General features: G+C 33.9%; 1 pseudogene; it reads left to right on the top strand.

Moving 5' to 3' along the window:
* The first annotated feature begins 274 nt into the window (after positions 1–274).
* Positions 275–1215, top strand: LOC115231840 (annotated as a pseudogene).
* The last annotated feature ends 7412 nt before the right edge of the window (positions 1216–8627 follow it).

The following is an 8627-nucleotide window of genomic DNA, read 5'->3' as shown; positions in this document are numbered from 1 at the left end:
TGGAAAAAATTAGGAATAATCAAACACCCGGAGATGACAGGCTTGAAAGTTTAAACCAAAAGTTATGTTTGACTGAGAATACCAGGACGCCGGTTAATTATTATTTCTTTTCTTGTTTTTTTAAATTATTAAATATATTAATAAAGATTTACGTTATTCAAAATTTAAATTATCAAATAAATATCTAATTAATCTTCTCGTTAACCTGGTGTATAACCAATGTCCTCAACATACGCCAAAAACAGTTGAAAATATATATTTAACAAATATAGGCGAATTAAATGAAATAAAATCAGAATTAACCAGCGATAAACCTTTTAAAAGAAAGGACGCTGTAAAGAAAGTGATATTTTTCATGACCACAGGAAAAGATGTAAGGTACAAAAATATCACATACTTGACATATTTTGAATAAAAAACAATTTTTCAAAATAACTGACGTGTGTAATTTAGTTCCCTGTTTGTTGACGTTTTGAATTGCAGTCAAACCTCTGATTTGGAATTAAAAAAACTGGTTTATATATATCTGTTAAACTATTCCCACTCTAATCCCGACATGGCTATAATGGCAGTCAATTCATTTGTCAAAGTCATATCCCACCACTCATTTTAGGACACAAACGAGCCATTTCCCCTCGTTCGTGCCCTTGCAATCAGAACTATGGCTTGTATGAATGTGAATTGTGTGACAGAATATTTATGTGACCCACTTCGTAAATGTCTAAAGGACAGTGACCCCTATGTAAGGAAAACTGCAGTTCTTTGCATTGGAAAACTCTACAAACTGAATCCTAAACTAGTAGAAGACCAAGGCTTCTCAAATATAAAGTCTTACCTCACAGATTCCAATTCTATGGTGGTCTGTTATCTGATTGTGTAGGTCGTGGCTAATGCTGTGGCCACAATGTCTGAGATGCAGCAGATTTCCTTGGGAAAGAATGCAGAAATATCCCAAAGTGAACTTAATCTGTTGATGAATGCTCTCAACGAGTGTACAGAATGGGGACAGATCACTATTTTGGATTATATCGCTGCCTATCAACCAAGCACAGAAAAAGAGGCCAAAACGTAGCCAGATTGGAATTAATATAGAATTTGTGAACGTGTTACTCAGAGGTTGTCTCATTCGAATGCAGGAGTTGTTCTGTCGACAATTAAAGTGATGATGAGGATGATGGAACGACTGACTGATGAAGAATTTCTAAGCTCGTGTGATAAAAAACTGTCAAATCCTCTCATAACTATGCTTTCCGCCCCCTCAGAGATCCAATATGTGGGGTTACGTAACATTAATCTAATCCTACAAAAGAGGTTAACCACCCTAAAAATTTTCAGGCCAAACGTGTTGTGTAATGAAGTCGCAAATTTCTTTGTCAAATACAACGACATGATTTATGTAAAATTAGAGAAACTGGAGATTATAACACGTCTGACTAACATTGACAACATAAGTCGAGTTCTGCCTGAATTGAAGGAGTTTGTGTGAGTTTATGACTGTTCAGGTACGCCACAGGAGTAGACATTGACTTTGTAAGAAAGTCGGTCCGTGCCATTGGTTGTTGTGCCATAAAGATCCCCGATGTGGCAGAACAGTGTGTCCTCACTCTGCAGGAACTTGTAAAGTCTAAAGTCGATTATATCATCCAAGAGGCTATAGTAGTCATTCGGGTTGATGGATATAACTAGTTTAGGATATATTTAGAAAATATCCGAATAAATATGAAAGTATAATTGGAAATTTTTGTGAGAATTTTGATTTGTTGGATGAACCAGAGTCAAGGTGGGTTATCAGGGGTTACTTTTAGAGCAGCGATGGTTTGGATTGTCGGAGAGTATTCTGAACGAATAGAAAATGCAGATGAACTACTAAACTCATTTATCGAGACATTCTCTGACGAGGATATTCAGGTTGTTTAATAAACTAGAATAAAACAGGTGCAACTACAACTACTGACTTCAGTTGTCAAATATTACCTCAAGAATCCGTCAGGACAGGATTTGGTAGAGAAAATATTGGATTTGTGCACAAAAGTACAATTCTTCATTTACAGTCATTAGGACAGTCTAAACCCTGATTTAAGAGATCGGGGATTTATTTACTGGAGACTCCTGTCGAGTGACCCTGAGGCAGCAAAGGAGATTATTTTGAGTACAAAGCCAGCCATAAGTGAAAAAATTGACTCACTTGACCCAAAGCTACTCAGTGAAATGATAAAACACATTGGAAGCATGGCTTCTATTACTCACAAGCCTCCATCTCTTGCATATGGACAGGAAAATAGCGTGACAACTGTTTCTAGAACGTTAGTGAATTAATAAACCTTTATAGACGTGAGGATAATACAACTGATTTAACCAATGTTCGTGTTAGTGGTCAATCTGGGAATCTTTTGAATGATTTACTGGGCTTTGACGAACAGTTTCTAATTCCTGACAATACGAAAAAATCAGAGTCGACTCCTGATAACATTTTGGATGATTCTTTGGTATTATGTGAGTTTAATATTAGTTTTTTAATACATTCGACCCTCAGAGTTCACATATTGAGCCGTCCTCCCTCAATTAATGGGAGATTTTGGGTCAAACATGGACGAGTTGGTTGATCCGCCTCCCTACAGTCACGACGACTCAATGTTCATGTCAGTAAAGGCACAAAGCCAAGTTCAAAGGACCATTATGTTGTTTTTTTAGTTGATTGATTGATTTGTAGTCTTGGAGTTGTAAAGTGAGTTCAGGGTGTCTACGAATGGATGTTTTCTGGAGTAGAGGGGAAGCTATTATTGCCAAAGTGGATATTTTTGGAAGTTCAGCACAGCAGTTGGTGTTTAAAAACGTGTCAGTCTCAGAAAATAGGTTTGAAGCTGTATAAATTGACAACCTTGACAGTTTTGGGCTAATTGTACCGTTTCAACCTCAAGTTATATCAAACTCACACAATCACGTGTCTTTTGAGACAGCAATCAGTTTTCAGCAATGTTTTATGGCAAAATCTCCGACTTTAATCTACCCAAAGGTACTTTTTGGACAATTGAGATAGTTTGTGGTCAATATGAACCAAGGAGTTATCCAGACGTTAGTACACGGGGCAGTTTTGTTCGCCCCGAGTGGAAATTTGGCTAACTATCAGAATTCATGGTGGTACAATGTGCAGCCTGATTATAAAACATGCATCGATTTACCCACACTTCCATTTCCCGATCAAGGCTTACATTCGTGTTTGATTTGTAGGTATTTTGTCAGCGGAGTTGAAGAAGTTGAATATTTTTAGCTTGTTTGTAAATTTTGACGATTTGGGGCGGAATGTGTTTCATTTATCGATGAAATTTGACAATGGTATGTTGGTACTCGCAAGACTTGTGGTTTCGTATTATGAAAAGACAGCATCTGTGGATGTGATTTGTCCTAATGCAAATGCCCGTGAAATTGTTGGAGACTCTTTCAATCAAATATTTAGTCTTTCGGTTTAATTTATTTACACTAATTTATTTTGGTTTTATTTTAATATGGATATTTCTTTTATGATTTATTGATTATATAGAGCTGGTTGATAAACATAGGCTAAAGATCCAGGTCTTGGATTTAGGATAAGTTTCTAATTTAAATATGAATGTTTTTTTATAATTACGATCATGATGTCCGACTGTTCTAAGTTTTAAAAATTATAAACTTTAACTTTTGATGTACATTTACTCTTTTTGATTTCAATAAACTGATTTTAGATAAAAAGTAAATAAATAGTTAAACTCGATTTGACAGGACTAAAGGGCGATGACGTCTTCCGAAACTACTTTCTTTTGTTATTTGAAAAGATTGTGTCATCTATGGGGATTTACAAAATGCTATAGTTATGTTTATTCTGTTTACTGTAACACTAAAATCGGTTTGTAATGTTAATTTATCAGCTTAAAAAAATTAAATAAGTGTACAAATAGAATCTAGAAATTATAATTTGCAAGTACAACCAATAAATGATAAGCTGATATGAAAAGAATATATTTCAGGATACATACGATATATGTGAATCCTTTATAAATGGAATATCAATTGGATTGAGATATTACGCTTATATAAATCAGATGTTTTCAAACATTGCACAGCGTGAAGATTTATATTTACTTATTTTTTAAATTTTTTTTTTTAAAAATGGATTGAAAAAATTATTTTTGAATAATAAAAAATAATATAATCAAATTAATCTAAAGAAAAGAAAATGGAACAGGAAGTCAGCTGCTGGCCGCAGAGAGAATAGAGAAACTGTTCCCCCTGAGTACGGCTATTGAGACGCGCTCAAAAAGCCGATTGACCTCGCGGGGGTCGTTTCTAATCCTCCCGAGGTGACGGCCTCTCTCGGTGAGAAAACGTAGCGTGGCTGGCCGAATGTGCCTGATGTTTCGACTGAAACAGGCACAAGAGGAATCTGTCGGCGAGCGAGGCGTACTTGTGTTTCTTCCGGGTCTCTGCCCTCCTCGCCGCTGTGCCAGCTTCGATCGCGGACGCGAGAAGGCATGTTGACGCAAAAGTGTCAGACCCTGTCGCGTCCAGAACGATCGCTTGCCGCACTGGAACGGGAAGAGCGAGACGCGTACGGCCTCTTGCATCGCCCTGTTAAGGCCAGAGGGCTCCAGCTGGCACGGCTTGCGGTTGCCTCGAGCAGACGCGTGGTATTATTTAAAAATTATTATTATAAAAAAATTTATATAAATTATAATCACGTTGTTATTTATTATGTCTCTCAAACGTCGTTTGTTCTATTACAAATCATCTTTTTATCTATGGGTTTTGAATGTTGTGGCACTGGAAATAGTTCATCACAGTGTCTTATTTGAATGGATATGTTTTCAAATGAATCTACCCATTGGAATATAAAGATTATTCAATTGATTAATTTAAAGAATTAAGCAAAAATAATGTGTAGTGCGTGTTAATAAGTATATGTTTGGAAGACTTAATGAATTGTATATTGTGTTTTATATAACTAAATTCAGGTTTCTTACTAAAGCACAAAATGATCAAATACCTTCTACATATTGTTTTTACATCGTGATGTATTGGTTTGAAAACTCGTCCGCTTGCTTTGAAATCAGTTTTGGATGATTTGATACAAATGATCAATTATATAAAACTCAATCTAAAAATTCTAGACTTCTTAATTCTTTATGTGATGAAATGGAAGCAAGTTATAAGAATTTATTCCTACATATCGAATAGGATGGTTATCCTGAGGAAGGGCATTAACCTGAGTCTATGATAAAAAGATATGATTGTTGAGTTTTTCGCGAGAGAACAATGCTATCAATTTCATGAATTGATCACCAATTCGATTTGGAAATTAAAACTTGCATATTTAACAGGCATATTTTTGATCATTCTAAAACAACGAGAATCATTCTAAAATTCCAACAATTATTTCTGTGAGAAGGGGTTTTCCGCGTTACAAAACATTAAAACCAATAAGCGGGAAAATCTACTGGATTTAGATTTAGAAATTCAACTTACCTTGTCAAATATTCAGCCAGACATAGAATAATTATGTAAAAATAATAAGTTTGGAATTTTATAAATATATTTAGATTTTTGATTATGCGACTCGAGATTTTTTTATAATATTTGAGCCGAGAGAAATTTCTTTGTGAAAACTTCTGATATAAATATTACATTTTTAATAGAGTCAATATTCTTGGACTAAGTTTAGGAAATAACTAATCATATTTAATCAAATAAAAAATCAAAATAATGTTCAAATACAAATTCATTCTTACACTCTTTGTATATTTTTATCTTCGCTAAACCTGCAAATTCTTCAAGCTTGCAACCACCACGGCCAGAGCTAATAAATTCTCAATCATATTTTATCCCAATAAAAAATCAAAAATAATCTTCAATACAAGTCATTATTAAACTTTGTATACTTTTATTTATCTAGTAATATATTGACGACAAAAGGATCGTGATTCCTTATTGGATAATTGAGGTCATTTCAATTTTGACTAGAAATTATTTTGATTACATGCTTATTTTAAATGAATGCTTATTTTATGAATAAATTTGGAGTTTAGACCAAATATAGTTTTAAACTGAAACTAACGATAACATACAAGTCATCATTTTAATAGACTTAATATATTGACCGCAATGATGAATCAAAGTTAAATAGTATTTAATTTTTTTAATGTCAATATTATTTTTTAATAAAATGAAATCAGAAACAGTCCGACCGAAGACGCACTGCGGATCGAGAGGCAGTTCCCACGTATAATAGATACCGAGCCAGCTCCCTCCCTCCGGTCATGGTTCTTCAAGGCAATTTTATTGTCAGGCATACGCAACAACCTCTAGGCCTCCTTACCGACCACGCCAGTGGTCTCAAAAACAGGGGGACGAACTCGTAAGCGCCAGAAAAACTATGTATTTCAATCTCTCTCCTCATGCTGTTTTGACAACAGCGTTTCGGAAAAAAATCCAAATAGGTCACGTTCCAAACAAATGACCTACCTCTCCTGAAAAGGAACGTAGTCAACCCGTCAGAACGTTTCCCGTAGTTCCAAAGAATCCACAATTTCTGATAAATATACAAAGTTGTTTTTTTTATGTATCTAACATCTTTTTATTATTTACGTTAATTTCGAGAATAAAACAGAAAATCATATACAACACTTTGCTTCCGTCTCCAATCATACCCGACTCGATTGTCTCCATTGGAGTTCGCTGTCAAGGCAGTGGTGCTTGGTGAAAGGCTCTTCCTCTCGGTCTTCCATCGAGAATCTGATGGACAAAATTTTTTTGAGCATCGCAATTTCCCTCGAGCCTGGATAAGAAGACGGGCAAACTCCTATACGGCCTGTCCACGTTTCCATACGTGCAAGAAAAATCTTTTATTTAAGATTCTACCTGCTCAGACACATTCGGGCGGCTGTCGATCCTCAGCACACGTAGAGGCGGACAGAGGATCGCAAGTACGGCCACCTTTCAAATTCATATTTTTACTCCAATCGCTTGCAGTCCTTCGACATCTTTGGCCCCAAGACGCTTTGTTTCCTTCGCTTGCTTGGTTGACGGATATCAAGAATACGACACGACTAAAGAGAGTCATCTTGGCTCTTGGAAAGTCAATCATCCAAGGGAATGGGTTTGATATTCGCGAGGCTGGTCGAGCTTCTCGTGAAGTCTTTAATTAGTTTATTGTTTTATTTATTAGTCAACTTGTGTATTGAAATAGAAAACTCTGGAGAGGTACCAGAATTCTTTAACGACGGGATCTAAATATCAAAAATTAAGTGATAGAAATTAAATTCAGATTGGAAATCAATGAGGAGACTTTTTAAAAAACGCAACACAACGTTCAGGAACCGAAAAAATAGTTCGATTGAGGGTGTTCTTCTTCACGTTGAATAAACTTAAAAGATGAACAAATTCCTTATTTTCCACACAGTTCTTGTCTTTTTCTTATACAGATGTTTCTAAATTACATTTTTTCTCTTTTTTCAGTATTTACGATACGAACTTTATATGTGTTCGAAATATGCTTATTATTTTAGTCAAAATATATAGAATAAAACAAAAAATGGTATTTTAACTAAATCCAATAATTTCGATTTTAATACATGAAAATTCATTTGAAGCCAATGGAGGATTATTGAACGTAAGACAACTATGAGTAGTTCCCGAAAGTAGATCATTAAAAATAAAAATAGCTTCAATAGAACTAATTGTGAAAACTAATATTCAAACCCATCGCCTACAGAAAAATATTCAGAATTCAAGACAAAAAACATTTGATTACTCTCTATTTCTGACCAGTGATGTACAGAAAAATTTGGATTTAGTCTAAACACGAAAGTTTCTCCATTTCCCTGATAACACTTTTCAGTCATTAGAATATCTAATTTACATCCACTGAAAACCCCAAAGCTCTTAATCATTATTTTTCGACAAATTACCTCGTTTTTATTAGTTTTGAATAAAATTATAGACTCTTGATGTATTTTTAATTTTTTATAAAAAGTTTGAAAACTCCATCCATCGTCATCAGTGCAGAAGTTTAACTGGGGAGATTTACAGCCAATTCTAAATGGCATATGTGAATATAGTTTTTTAAGCTAAGCAGTATAAATATAAAATATTCACTTGATTGACATTTATAATTTTGGAATTAGATTTTTATGTATACTTTTTCTCAATATAATCAATTTTAGTTGATTTCAACAAAATAGTATTATCTTGAACAAATGCGTTTTCAATGTCTTCATCTGTGAATTTCAAGGAATATGCAATCTAATTTAATGTAAGAAATATGTTGAAATAACCTTAAATAGATCATGAAATTTAAAAGAACTATAAAATATTTCCATTTGTTCAATCTCAAAGTCATTTTCTGGATTTTAATAAATTTATATTTTACTTTCAGAATTAATAAAAATCAAAAAAAGTGAAATTCCAAACTTGAAGATTATTTTTACTCCATACATAAAATAAGCATCATTACTCTTAACTAAAAATTAATTATTTATTAAACCAAATAAGAAAAAGGAATCAGATTAAATATGAAAATTGTCCAATCAGTATAACTAGAATTCAACTCATTAATTCTTTGAATAATGCAAATATTTGTTCTATTTTTGTGAACTGTA

The sequence above is a fragment of the Octopus sinensis genome, unplaced genomic scaffold (genome assembly GCF_006345805.1).
Source record: "Octopus sinensis unplaced genomic scaffold, ASM634580v1 Contig18907, whole genome shotgun sequence".
Classification (NCBI taxonomy): Eukaryota; Metazoa; Mollusca; class Cephalopoda; order Octopoda; family Octopodidae; genus Octopus; species Octopus sinensis.
Note: the sequence above shows the minus strand (reverse complement) of the source record. Positions and strands in the feature narration are given on the sequence as shown.